The sequence below is a fragment of the Canis lupus genome, chromosome 34 (genome assembly GCF_048164855.1).
Source record: "Canis lupus baileyi chromosome 34, mCanLup2.hap1, whole genome shotgun sequence".
NCBI classification, from domain to species: domain Eukaryota; kingdom Metazoa; phylum Chordata; class Mammalia; order Carnivora; family Canidae; genus Canis; species Canis lupus.
The window spans coordinates 32,708,315-32,721,765 of NC_132871.1; the positions used below are offsets into that span (position 1 = coordinate 32,708,315).

The 13,451-nt window shown below is 47.3% G+C and overlaps 1 long non-coding RNA gene across 1 annotated transcript; it reads left to right on the forward strand.

Moving 5' to 3' along the window:
• The first annotated feature begins 2,015 nt into the window (after nucleotides 1-2,015).
• LOC140624617 (uncharacterized) lies at nucleotides 2,016-8,543 on the forward strand. The gene is made up of 2 exons (XR_012024080.1): nucleotides 2,016-2,145; nucleotides 7,870-8,543. It is a non-coding gene; the product is annotated as an uncharacterized lncRNA (long non-coding RNA).
• Nucleotides 8,544-13,451: the final 4,908 nt, after the last annotated feature.

Genomic DNA, 13,451 nt, shown 5'->3' on the forward strand with positions numbered 1-13,451 from the left:
CTGCACAAATTGTTTGAAATTCTTCTACAAGGGAGATTTCTCTTCCTTGTGGGTTTCTTTTTTTTGTTTCTTTTTCAAAGATGTTATTTATTTGAGAGAGAGAAGAGAGAAAAAGCATGAGTGAGAGAAGCAGAGGGAGAGGGAGAAGCAGGTTCCCTGCTGAAAACGGAGCCTTCCTTGGGACCTGGATCAGGATATGACTTAAGGTAGAAGCTTAACTGACTGAGCCACCCCGGTGCCACTCTTTCTTTCTTTCTTTTTTTTTAAATAATAAATTTATTTTTTATTGGTGTTCAGTTTGCCAAATCAGAATAACACCCAGTGCTCATCCCGTCTAGTGACCCCTCAGTGCCCGTCACCCATTCACCCTCAACCCTGCCCTCCTCCACTTAGTCACCAAGAGTTCATTTCCTAGAGTTAGGAGTCTTTATGTTCTGCCTCCCTTTCTGATATTTCCCACACATTTCTACTCCCTTCCCTTATATTCCCTTTAAATATTACCTATATTCCCCAAATGAATGAGAACATACAATGTTTGTCCTTCTCTGATTGTCCTACTTCACTCAGCATAATACCTTCCAGTTCCATCCACCTTGAAGAAAATGGTGGGTATTTGTTGTTTCTAATGGCTGAGTAAGGCCCACCTTTTCTCTATCTTCATCTTCTGAGTCTCCTATGATATGAATGTTATTGTTTTAATAAGTGGGTGACTTCCCTACATCTGCCTCTGTGGTCCATAACCTTTCTTGTTTTTAAGGCTGCCAGTTGGGACTGCATCTCCATTATAGCATTTTTAACTTTGGACTGACTTGATTTTAGCTCTTTTATTTCTACAGTAAGGGATTCTCTAGTTTTCTTCTGTGCTCTTTTTCCAGCCAAGCTGCTATCTTTATAATCATTGTTTTAAACTTTATAATCATTGTTTAAACTATCTTTATAATCATATATGTTTATTGATGAACTTCCTGGCTGTGAGTACTACCTCATGTTATTTTATGGAGGTGAATTTCTCCATCTCATTATTTTTTCCAGAAAAGAAAGAAGGAAGAAAATGAAAAACCAAGAAAAACAACAACAACTGCCCTCCAAAAAAAAACACCAGATTATTTTGGCCTGATTGTTAAAAGATTCTAAATCCCAAAATATGAAACACAATTAAACTACCATAAAAGTAAAAATAAATATATAAGGTACATACATAAAATTAAAATAAGGCAATTAATAAAAAAGAATCAAAGAAAATAATTAAAAATAAAGCACAAAGTACAAAGGAATCTAGACCCTACTTTCCAGGCAGAGCTGAAGCTTTGCAGCCTCTGTGATCTGGCAACTTGGGGGCAGCGAATGGTCTGTGTGGGGTCTGGGGATGGGCCTTGGCGCTGATTGTCAGGTGCACATCTGCCTGGGAGTTGCACCTGTGGGGGTCAGAGTCGGGGTGGGCTTCAGCGCCTCTGGGCTCCAGCGGGCGGCACTGTGCTGCTCCCTGATTCCTGGCCCTGATGGGCGGGATGCCGGTGGGGACGCTGGGTCCTCTGGCTCTGGGGCTGAGCATCCCGACCCCCAGTCTGCTGGGGCCTCCACAGAAGAACCCCGAAGCCCCCGGGTCTCCGCGGCTTCGCTCAGAACCCTGCATTCACTCTACCTGCATCCGAGCTTCTTTTGGTTTTCTTTTTTTATCTCAGACTGTTGTGCCCAAGATTGTGAATCTGAGAAATCACCAAGAAGCCAACACCAATGCAAACACATGAGGGTTTATTTACAAGCTCGAACTTGTGTCCAAGTATACCCAACACAGTGGACCGGGGACTTGGACCCCGAGGTGGGTTTTAGCTTATTTGTAAGAGTTGGTCTTGGGGAACTCCCGAAGGGCTGGAGTAATTCCTCAAGTTCTGTTTACATTTTGATATGGGGCCTTCAAGGGCATTGAGATCTGTTCTAATAGGGGCTTGCTGCCCTTGGACTGGGCTCAGTTTTTATTCTATTGTGGGGCTTGCTGTGTCCTGACAGTGAGCATTCAGGAAGGAAATGATGGATGTGACTCCCTTCTCAGGAGTATCACAGAGAATAAATAAGGAGACTGAACAAAAAGAGGACAAGACATTGGGGGCTTCGTCCATATCAGCATGGACTCCTCAGAACCACAGGGTAAGTGAATGGGTAGAATGAATGGTAGGGTTAGGGGAGGTGAGGCAGCTGGTGAGCCTCTGCAGTTGGTGGTTTGGCTTAGGTTAGATGTTAGGTGTTTGTGATTAACCTCAGGTGTTTGTAGGATGATCAGAAACTCAACGTATTTTTGGTCTGTCCAAATTTTTTCTTACTGTCGACTTCGAGTTTCATAGCGTCATGGTCCGACAATGTACAGGGTGTTATATCAAACTTCTTGTACCTGTTGTACCTGTTTAGGGGTGATTTGTGGCCCATGATATGATCTGTTCTGGAGAATGTCCCATGTGCACTTGAAAGGAATGTGTACTCTGCTTTAGGTTGAAATGTTCAGACTATATCTGTTGAGTCCCTGTGGTCCAGTGTGTCAAGGCTATTGTTCCCTTGTTGATTTTCTGTATAGATGATCGGTCCATTGCCATAAGTGGGTGTGAAAATCCGCTGTCATTGTATTATTATCAGTGAGTTCCTGTAAGTTTGTTGTTAATTGGTTTCTATATTTAAGTACCCCCATGTTGGCAGCATAGATATTTAGTTGTTTCATCTTGATAGTCTTTTTAATTATGAAATAATGCTCTTCTTCATCTCTTCTTACAGTATTTGTTCTTTCTTTTTTGAAATGTAAATATTTTATTTATTTATTCTTGAGAGACAAGGAGAGCAGCAGAGGCAGAAACATAGGCAGAAGGAGAGGCAGGCTCCACACAGGGAAGCCGATGTGGGACTCGGTCCTGGGATCCCAGGATCACACCCTGCGCCGAAGGCACATGCTCAACCACTGACCCACCAGGTGTCCCCCAGGGTTTGGTTTCAAATCTAGTTAGTCTGATATAAGTATGGGTCCTCCAGCTTTCGTATGGTATCCATTACCGTGATAGATGGTTTTCCATCCCCTGACTTTCAATCTCCCGGTGTCTGTAGGTCTAACGTGAGCATCTTGTTGGCAGCATACAGATGGATCTTGTTTTTTTAATAACGATTTTATTTATGAGGGAGTGAGAGAGAGAGAGAGGCAGAAAATTAGGCAGAGAGAAAAGCATGCTCCCCACCAGGAGCCCAATATGGGACTGGATCCCAGACTCCAGGATCACAGACTGAGTCCAAGGCAGAGGCTCAAACCCTGAGCCACCCAGGCATCCCGAATCCTGTTTTTTAAGCTACTCTGATACCCTATATCTTTTGATTGGAGCAATTTTTCTATCAGCATTCAGAATGATTATTGAAAAATATGAACTTATTGCCTTTGTGTTACCGGTAGAGTTGGTGTTTCTGGTGACGTTCTCTGGTCCTTTCTAGTCTTTGTTGCTTTTGGTCTCTTTTTTTCCCCCACTAGAAGAATCCCTCTTAAAATTCCTTACTGGACTGGTTTAGTGGTCATGAACTCCTTTATACTTTGTCTGTCTGGGAAATCTTTATCTCTCTTTCTTTCCTGAATGACACCCTTGCTGAAGAAAGAATTCATATGAATTGGACACCTGTGAAAAGAAATTTAAAAACATAAAATAAATTTTTGCTATTTTCATTGAGGAAAATGGCATTTAGGAGGAAAACCAGAAGCTGAAAGGGAGGAGGACAGATTTCACCCTCCGTAGACTTCACAGGGACCTGGTGTCCTTTCCAAGGAGGGCCCTCCCCTCCGTAGGATGCTGCCTTCCCCTCTGCACCTCTTGTTGGAACCCACCAGGCACATCTCCGTACCTCTGACACCTCTCCAGTCGTGGTTTATGCCATCTTCCATGTATCCTTTTGGGGAACCACAGCATCGTGTATGGAATCATCCGGATACTTTTTGACAACATTGGGGGGATTCTGACTTTTGTTGGTTTTGGGGTGTGTGTGTGTCTATCACATGCAGCTATCATGTGCAGCTATCTGACCCTCTGGCTGGATCACCCAAATGCCGAAATGTTTAGCACAACATCATTTCTGGTGCTGGATCTGGGCAGCTAGCTGGGGTCTCCTGGCCGACCCTGTGCTCGCTGGTGCAATGACTTTCAGCTGGAGGGTCAGCTGAGCTGGAAATTCCGGCTCAACCACGTTCTCATGACCTGCAGTGGGTCCCGCCAGGCGCCGGGTGCTTCTATTCTCCCCGATGCCTCACCAGCAGGGAGCCAGACCTTCGGGCTGCTCTGGGGGGAGCTCCTGAGGAGCCGGTTGCCCATGGCGGGAGCCCTGGGGCTGCCTGTGTGTGGGAGTCGGGTGGGGATGGGGCTGGGGTTCTTCAGTCTGCTGTGCTGCTTGGCCTTCAGGCCGAGACCCATGCTCACCCAGCCCCTACTCACTAGGGTGAGGAGGATGCCCTCCATATGCTGGTGTGAGTTATCCAGCACCACAATGTGTGCAGGCTGACCCACCTGGTGCGGGTGGCCCAGGTGCATGAGCTGCAAGTGTGAGACCCAGGAAATTTAACAAAAATCTCCTACCCCTGGGCACACAGAGCAGGACTGATTCCATTTTGTGCTACACCCGCCACTTCCCCTATGACCCTGACATGACCTGATTGTTGCTTAAGGCGCTGCCCCACCCTAGTCAGGCTGCTCAACACACCCTAATCAGAAATAAGCTCATAACAATGTAACCCCGCTTTGTGCCCGCCAAATCTGTGCCCCGATTCGACCAAAGTAATAGGCCAGCTCAAGTGGATACTATAGGGTAAGGTGTAATTCAATCAGCCACCTGCGTGTGAACTGACATGACAGTGCAACTTTCTGCGTATCCCATGGGCCACTGGCCCCTATAAAGCTGCTACGCCTTTTAGTCTTGGAGTCCAAGTCCCTGCTCTGCTGTGTCGGGTGCACCTGGACACAAGCTCCAGCTTGTAAAGAAAGCCTTGGGAGTTTGCAATGGTGTTGGCTCCTCAGTGGTTTCTCAGATTCACAATGTTGGGCACAACACAAGGGCCTACTGTCCTGACATCCCTTCTAGGGCCATGCTGACCGCCCTGCAGGCCCTCTCTGCCCCAGGCACACAGTCAAGGGAATGCAGTGAGGGGAGGAAGAGCCCCACACCCAGCCAGCCACAGCCTCCTGGACAGAGGGAGCACAGACCTCCGGGTCGCTTTGCACAGACCCTGGTGACCTGAGGCTTCCTGGTTGTCACTCTGTCCCAGGCCCTCCTGGCCCACGGGGTGCAGCCTGAGTCCCAGTAAAGTCTGTTGCGTCTTGACCCCGGCATCTGGTCCAGTGGAAGGCACGTTGGGATGTCAGCTGGGTGTTGCTGGCGGTGCCCCTGCAGGGTCTGGTGGGACCTAGGTGGTACCCCGTCCTCCTCTCTGGGGTTCTCTCCGTGCCCCGTGAACAGTGTTCTGGGAGACACAGAAATGGGCTGGCTGTGCATTTTCGCACCACATTTTATTGACTTTCTACAGCGAACGGGCTCAGAGCTGAGGTTGCACGCCTTCCCCTGGGGAGGGAGACCTTTCTGTCCTTTAGGGGAGGGCAAGAATGACATGGGTTGGGGGGCAGGTGCTGGAGTCCACCACCTGGGAGCATGTGTGGACTCTGGGTGGGGGCCTGTGTCCTGAGGTTTCAGTCTGAGAGATGGTTATGAGGACAGCAGAGCTGACATGGACCTGCAGCTCATGGGCTTCTGCGCTGGGTCCCAACAGGGCAGCTGGGACCCGACCTCGGGCTCCCTGGCACCCCAGCACCTGGAGGAGTCTGCCTCCTGGTGTGGGTGTGGGTGGGGCCCACCATCCTACCCCAGGGTCCAGGAGTCAACATTCAGCTGTGAGAGGGCTCGCTCAGCCCAGGGCCAGAATCCAGGGCTGGCCAGGGCCATGAGGGCTGGATCCCATTAGTCTTTGTTTTGGGCCTGGGGCGGAGGCTCATATCACACCAACCCTCACAGAGCCAAGGGCCAGGCCAGGCCAGATCCCCATGGGTTAGGGGCTGGTGTCCTGTGCAGGGTGTGTACCCTAAATGAGGGACAGTGGGAGGAGGCAGGGCACAGTGGGTCCTCTGCACCACTCACCTGTACTCACCCTGTTGGGGATTCCCTGTCTTCCCTCCTCCCTGTAAACCCTGGGTATTCTATGGGACACCTAGGCTTCTGATGGGAGCAGGGTATCCAGAGAAACCTGGGGAGGCTGAGCATGTCCCACAGGGGGCACCTGCACCGGGTCCTTGCTGAGGGCCGATGGTGTGGTGTTTGGTGTGGGGGCAAGGTTATGATGGTGGTGGAGTGTGGGGGATGGTGTAGGGGTGATGGTGTTGAGGTATAGTGTGAGTGGGGATTGTGTGGGGCTGTGTGGGTTTGAGGGGGATGGTGTAGGTGGGATGCCAATGGGGATGATGATGTAGGTGGATGGTGTGGGAGTGGGTAATGAGGGGGATGTCGTGGGGGGCCTGCGGACACAGGGCATCTCCTTCCTCTAAGATGCACAAGGAGATGTCTACACTTAAAGGCGACTAGTCTGGGGTTTGCAGTGACACCTGCCCCTGAACTGGCTGGACTAGCAGCATTATCTGGGGATCATTATACTATGTATGTTTTCAAATTGCAAATTGTCTCAAAGTAAATGCATAGAATTTAGAATAATATAAAGCATTGAGAGTGGGTGTCACTCTGACCCGTCTGACCCTCATGGGATCGATGTGTGTCCTGCTCCAGCAGCCGCCATGCAGCCTGGCCACCAGGTCCGGTTCCTCCCCCCACGTCCCCCACCCCATCCCCTGCTTCTCAGGGGGCCGTCCCTCTCCCCTTTGGTGTTCAGCTCCCATGGCAACACCTGAAGGCCCATCCTTCTGGCCTCCTCATCCCCGAGGCATCAGGAGTGTGGGCACGGGAGTCATCCCCAGCATCCTACCATGGAGCAGTGTGTTTTTGGCTTCTATTGCTCCCCCGGCCTCAGAAGCCCCATTTTCCCTACCCAGAAGGACCCGGGCCTCCCTCAGGGCCCGAATCCCCCTGGCCCAGCAGCCTCACCCGACCCCCTAGCCATCCCAAAATATGGTGTGGCTGCCGAACGTCCTGTTGAGGTCCAAGTCTACCTGCGTGATGTCCCTGGAGGAGACCAGGGCCTCCTCCTTCATTTCCTGTGGGAAAACCGGGGAGGAGGAGCAGTTGTCAGGGAAACAGACCCCGACTTCTCACGAGCTGCCGTGCTGGGCAGGGAGCCCTGGGGCCACCATGGGAGTGTGTACTGCCGAAACCTCCTTCCTTCCTCTGGGAGGCCGGGCATGGCGGGAGTGCCCACCGTGCCCGTGACACCTGTGTGAGGGCCTGTGCCCAGCTGTTGTGGGCAGGGAGGTGACTGAGTGTCAGCCTGGGTGGGAGGGGATAGGGGTTCAGCCCAGGTGGGAGGGGACATGGGGGTGTTGTGCCCAAGATTGTGAATCTGAGAAACCACTATGGAGCTGACACTGATGCAAACCCACAAGGGTTGATTTCCAAACTCGAGTTTGTGTCCAAGTTCACGCGACACAGAGGAGCAGGGACTTGGACCTCGTGGTGGTTTTTTTCCTTAGTTTTTAGGACTTGTCTCAGGGACCTCCAGAAGGGCTGGAGTAATTCCTCAAGTTCTGTTTACATTTTGATATGGGGCCTTCAAGGACATTGACCTCTGTTCTCATTCTAATAGGCGCTTCCAGCCCTTGGGGTGGGCTCAGTTCTTATTCTATTGTGGGGCTTTCTAGGACATTAAGCTGCAAACTTTTGTTTTTTTCCTGTAACTGAAGTAATGTAAATTTTACCTCTTGTTCACAGGGGCCTGGGATGGATGGACCTGTTTGAACCCTGAACTTAAAGAGGAAAGACCTTCATTTTCTTGGCCTCCTTGCATCCCCTCCCATCATTTCTAGCTCTTTCCCCCTTCCCCGGAGCTCCTGAGAGAGCAATTGCAAATGACCTCAGGTTGGCAGGGTCTGTTGGGGGACAGGCCCAGGGATTTGGGATCAGGAAAACCTGGGGTGCGGGCATACGGGATGTGCATCAGGATTTGATGCTGCAGACTCATTCCCTAAGGCTATCTTGACAACTGACTTTATACATAGAAAAGCTCTCCTTTATCTTTAAAAGATGAAGATCCAATCAAAGCCTTTTTTCTCTGCCCATCTGATTGCTCAGATTCCAATGTGAGACGTATTTCCTGTGAATAAGGATAATTTACTATCCATAGTACTATGGTTAAAATATTCTGACACAAGTAATTCAGAGGGATAAGGGTTTCTCATCTCTTTCTTCACAGCTCAGTCACTCCTCAGGAAATGCATCATTATGGATTTGGAAAGAACTGAGAGACATTATTACCAATGGTCCTATTATTATGTGAAGGATCCTTCCCTGAGATTCTTCCCCTGTTTCAACTGACACTGAAACACTTTGAACTCTTTGGAAGAGAAATGTCAAGGAAATAAATGTTATGCATTGCTAATTTTAAATGCACTTGCAATATGGTGTCTATTATAATAGAAGTATTTTTTTTCTGATTTTTGCTATTTATTACTCATTCCTGCTTTTCAGGTTGAGGAGACATTATACGTGTTCATAAGTGTTTTTCTTTCCTTCTGATATAAAATTTTTACTTTGTTTCCATCAAAGGAACTCTTTAAGAATAAGGCAAAAGTTAATTCAACTGTTCTTAAAATGTCTTCACACTTGGAGCCTGATTCATTTAAGTCAATTTTCAAAATAAATCTTATTTATTAGGAAAAAAAAACAAAGATGTATAGGGAAATTGAGAAGATAGTACAGAGCATTTGCATGCACTTGCACTCAGTTTCTCCAATGATTGATATCTTATATCAGTACGGTACAAATGTTAGCTAATGAATCAATATTAAAATATTCGCATTAACCAAAGATGATACTTTATTCAGATTTCCTTAGTTTTTGCTAAGTTACCACCCCTCATATGACATTCCATTTGTCCTCCTGTTTTCTTAGTCTCCTCTGGATTGTGACAGTCTTTCAGCCTTTCCTTGTTGTTGTTGCCCTGGAACACTTTGAGAAGTAGAGTATTTTGTAAAATTTCCCTCAGTTGAGACATGTCTGTTGTTTATCTCATGATTGAACTGTTTTTGTGGATTATATACAGAGATATACTGCCATTTTTATTATATCATATAAAGGATAGATACTATCAACATGATTTATCCGTCTTGGTATCGATCTGATCATCTTGCTGAGGTAGTGTTTGTCATCTTTCTCCGTAGTTAAGTGATTCTTCTTCTTCTTCTTCTTCTTCTTCTTCTTCTTCTTCTTCTTCTTCTTCTTCTTCTTCTACTTCTTCTTTTTCTTCTTCTTCTTCCTCTTATTATTATTATTATTATCATTATCATTATATTATCATTATTATTTTAAGTTTTTCATAATATATTTTGTAGACGGAAATTACTATGTGTATTCCACACGTAAGAGTGGGAAGCTATGCTCACCAACTTGAGGGTGGAAAGTCTGCACAAATTGTTTGAAATTCTTCTATATGGGAGATTTCTCTTCCTTGTTTGTTTGTTTTTTTTTTCCTTTTCAAAGATGTTATTTAATTATTTGAGAGAGAGAGGGAGAGAAGAGAAAAACCATGAGTGAGAGCGGCAGATGGACAGGGAGAAGCAGGTTCCCTGCTGAACAGGGAGCCTACATTGGGACCTGGATCATGATCTGACTTAAGGCAGAAGCTTAACTGACTGAGCCACCCAGGTGCCCCTATTTCTTTCTTTCTTTCTTTCTTTCTTTCTTTCTTTCTTTCTTTCTTTCTTTCTTTCTTTCAATAATAAATTTACTTTTTATTGGTGTTCAATTTACCAACATACAGAATAACACTCAGTGCTCATCCCGTCAAGTGCCCCCCTCAGTGCCCGTCACACATGCACACCCACCCCTGCCCTCCTCCCCTTCCATCACCCCTAGTTCGTTTCTCAGAGTTAGGAGTCTTTATGTTCTGTCTCCCTTTCTGATATTTCCCACACATTTCTTCTCCCTTCCCCTATATTCCCTTTCACTATTATTTATATTACCCAAGTGAATGACAACATACAATGTTGTCCTTCTCCAATTGACTTACTTCATTCAGCATAATACCTTACAGTTACATCCACGTTGAAGCAAATGGTGGGTATTTGTCGTTTCTAATGGATGAGCAAGGCCCACCTTTTCTCTCCCTTCATCTTCTGAGTCTCTTATGACATGAATGTTATTGTTTTAATAAGTGGCTGAGTTCCCTAAATCTGTCTCTGTGGTCCATAAATTTCGTTGTTTTTAAGGCTTTCACTTGGGACTGCATCTCAGTTATAGCATTTTTAATGTTGGCCTGACTAAATTTTAGTTATTTTATTTCTACAGTAAGGGATGCTCTAGTTTTCTTTTGTGCTTTTTCTAGCCCAGATGCTATCTTTATACTCATTGTTTTAAACTGTAGTTAGACATCATATATTTGTATTGATGGACTTCCTGGCTGTGAGTACTACCTCATGTTATTTTATGGAGCTGAATTTCTACATCTCATTATTTTTTCCAGAAAAGAAAGAAGGAAGAAAAAGAAAAACCAAGAAAAACAATAACAACTTCCCTCCCCCCCCCAAAAAAAACCCACCAGATTATTTTGGCCTCCTTGTTAAAAGATTCTAAATCCCAAAATAACAAACACAATTAAAGTACCATGAGTGTAAAAATAAGAAATATATATGGTACGTACATAAAAATTAAAATAAGGCAATTAATATAGAATCAAAGAAAATAAATGAAAATAAAGCACAAATTACAAAGGAAGCTAGACCCTACTTTCCAGGCAGTGCTGAATCTCTACAGCCTCTGTGGTCCGACAACTTGTTGGCAGTGAGTGGTCTGTGCGGGGTCTGGGGATGGCCCATGGTGCTGATTGTCAGGTGCACATCTGCCTAGGTGATGCACCTGCAGGGTCAGGGGCCGGGTGGTTTTCAGTGACTCTTGCCTCCAGCGGGTGGCACTGTGCTGCTCCCTGAGACTCAGTGCTATTTGGCATGATGCCGGTGGGGATGCTGGGTCCTCTGGGTCTGGGGCTGATCATCCCACCCCCAGTCTGCAGGCCCTCCACAGAAGAGCCCCCAAGCTCATTTCTCAGAATCCTGCTTTCACTCTGCCTACGTCCGAGCTGCTTTTGGTTTTATTTTTTTATCTCAGACTGTTGTGCCCAAGATTGCGAATCCGAGAAACCACCAAGAAGCCCACACCGAAGCAAACACACAATGGTTTATTTATAAGCTCGAGCTGGTGTCCGAGTATACCCGACACAGCAGAGCAGGGACTTGGACCCCGAGGTGGGTTTTACCTTAGTTTTAACGGCTTGTCTCAGGGACCTCCAGAAGGGCTGGAGCAATTCCTCAAGTTCTGTTTACATTTTGATATGTGGCCTTCAAGGGCATTGAGCTCTGTTCTCATTCTAATAGAGGCTTCCTGCCCTTGGCCTGGGCTCAGTTTTGATTCTATTGTGGAGCTTTCTAGGACATTAAGCTGTAAACAGCAAAGGTTCCACACCTGGAAGGGGGACGTCAAACTGTCCCTATATGCTGAAAATGCGGTACTGGAAACAGAAAACCCGGGAGCCTCCACCAAAACGTGTTAGAACTAAGGAGTGAGTTCAGTAAAGTCACGGACACAAACTGACCCTACAGAGCAGAGTAGCCTTGCTGTGTCCTGACAATGAGCACTCAGGAAGGAAAGGAAGGACGTGAAGGCCTTCTCAGGAGCATCAAGGAGAATAAATAATGAGACTGAACCAAAGGAGCACAAGACTTGTGCACTGAACCATACCAGGCTCTGGGAGGCCGTCCTGGGCTCATGGGGTGGGAGCCTCATCTTGTGAAAATGTCTGCAGTTCCTGTAGGCACCCTCAGTTTCAATGTCATTCCTATCAAAATCATGGTGGCAGGTCTTAGAAATAGGAAAAAAAATCCATAACATCTATCCGCCCCCACAAATGACCCGGGACAGCAAATCAGTATTTGAGAAGCAGGACAGATTGGGATGCAGCACTTTCCGATTTCAAATGATGTCACAGAGACACAGGACACAGTGTGGTTTTCGGGCCCCCACCTGGCTCCGTTGGTTAAGCATCCGACTGCTGACCACACCTCCTGTCCCGATATTAGGGGTGGTGAGTTCTAGCCCTGGGCTGGGCCATGGACGAGGCATGGAGCCTATGTAGGCAAACCAGTCCCACGGCGGGTGGTCCCAGTATAAGCTGAATGAGCAAAACAGAGAGTCCAGAAGGAAATGTGCTTTGATACAAATGATTTTTTAACTTAATTTAATTTAAACCCAATTAATTAACGGATAGTGTATTATACTTTCAGAGGAAGAATTCAGGGATTCACCAGTTGGAGATAACAGCAGTGCTCATGACATCACATGCCCTCCTTCATGCCGGTCTCCTGTTAACCCACCCCCCACGCCTCCAATGACCCTCAGTTTGTTTCCTATCATTAAGAGTCTGTATTTCCTGCAACTGTTTTCATCTTGTTTTTCCTTCCCTTCACAGTTGTTATATGCTTTGCTTCTTTAATCCCACCTATGAATGACACCACACGGTCATTCTCTTTCCTGACTGACTTATTTCACTTAACATGATCCCTCTAGTTCTATCCACGTCATTGCAAATGGCAAGATTTCCTTCTCTTTGATACCTGAGCACCATTCCTCTCTCTATGACCATCATTTATCTCCCATCCTTTTTATCCATCATCTGCCCGAGGGCACCGAGGCTCCTCCCACAGTGTGGCTACTGTTGACCCGGACACTGTGAACATCAGGACATGCAGGTGTCCCGATTCTCACTGCATCTGTATCTTCGGAGTGAGCTCAGGCCTTTCACCTGCTGGTCGCAGGGCGGCTCTATTTGTAACTTCCTGAGGAGCCTCCAAACTGTTTCCAGGGTGGCTGCACCAGCCCGCAGTCCCGCCCACAGTGGAAGAGGGTTGAGTGAGTTTTGTGGGATGTGGTAAAAGTCTGGTCCATATTTCATTTCGCGTCCTGTGGGCTCCAATTCCTTGTCCTTTAGTATTTCTGGGGAAGCCGGGTGTTGGGCTCTGTTTCAGTGAGACGTTTCCGAAGCTAACAGGCCACAGCTGGAGCCTGAAAGGATGCAGGTGCTGTCCCTGAAGCGCCCGCTGCCTTCTGCACAGCCTCCTACAGGGCCTGAGCATCCCGCAGGGGGCGCCCGAGCCCAGGCCCCACCCAGGGGGCATGAATGGGCAGTAGGCCTAATCTGCCTGCAATAACAGGAGCAAACCTGTGCTGGGGTAGGCCTGAGGAGGACGTGCGGAAGCGTCCACGCTGATGAGCCACAGCTTCAGGAAATTGTGGGCTTGCATCCA